The sequence below is a fragment of the Hippopotamus amphibius genome, chromosome 8, assembly GCF_030028045.1.
Source record: "Hippopotamus amphibius kiboko isolate mHipAmp2 chromosome 8, mHipAmp2.hap2, whole genome shotgun sequence".
NCBI classification, from domain to species: Eukaryota; Metazoa; Chordata; class Mammalia; order Artiodactyla; family Hippopotamidae; genus Hippopotamus; species Hippopotamus amphibius.
The window spans coordinates 144,609,456-144,610,445 of record NC_080193.1 but is presented as its reverse complement, the minus strand read 5'-3'; positions in this window follow the sequence as shown (position 1 = coordinate 144,610,445).

Here is a 990-nt window from a genome sequence, read left to right as displayed (position 1 = left end):
CCACCTAGCATGTGTGGGGACCTATGTAGAGGGACGGATCAGCATGTCATGCCTTTTTCTTGAACATGTGCCTCTGTGGCCAGACCAGGTGATGGGGTGATGACAGCTGGCTCTGAAAGTAAGAACAGTGATGGGAGTTTTATTTGGGGCAGAATTAGGGCTATAGCTCAGGGGACAGCATTTCCGATAGCTCTGAGGAATTGCTCCAAAGAGGTGGCGGGGTCAGTGTTATCTATGATTTTAGTGAAGGGGGGACGTGCTCCAAAGAGGTGGCGGGGTCAGTGTTATCTGCGGTTTTAGTGAAGGGGGTCAGTGTTATCTATGATTTTAGTGTGAAGGCACACATCTTGGCAGAGGCTGGCTGCTCGTCCTGAGGAGCTGGTGTCTGTTAATGATTTTAGTGTTTTTCTAGATACGAGGAGATGCAAGAATTGGGCCCATAAAATCTCCTGAAAAATCTATCTGAAGGCTTATTCTGCCAGGTTTTCCCAGAGCACAGAGGGTCTCATTCCTGATCTCTGCCCTGAACTCTCTTTTCAGGGGGTGTTGGAGATCAGCAGCTGCAGCAGCTCATGGTTTAATCCTTGTAAAGGCAGATGGCAAGTGCCAATTTGTAGGTGACAATGGTGATGGATTGGGAAACTGAGGATGGGGGAGGGCAGCGAGGAAAGGAGAGAGGGAGGGACCAGGAAAAGTTCTCCTAAAGGCACCCGACCGTGGATATGATGAGAACATGAGTTACTCAATCTCCCCAGCTGCCATCCAATAAAAGTCTTACTATCTGTCTCTCAGGAGTGCTCGGAAGAAGTTCAAGTTAAGAAACACCAGTGACATTATGTTTTCAGATATGAAAGAACTATACAACTACAAAGAGAACATACTGCTCTGTGAGCTTACGGAAAATGAGACCCATCCAGAGAGCGAGAGAGGAAAGGAAACTGAAAAATGAAGAAGCCGATTGTGTCTCCTCCAAATCTGGATACTTCTGCA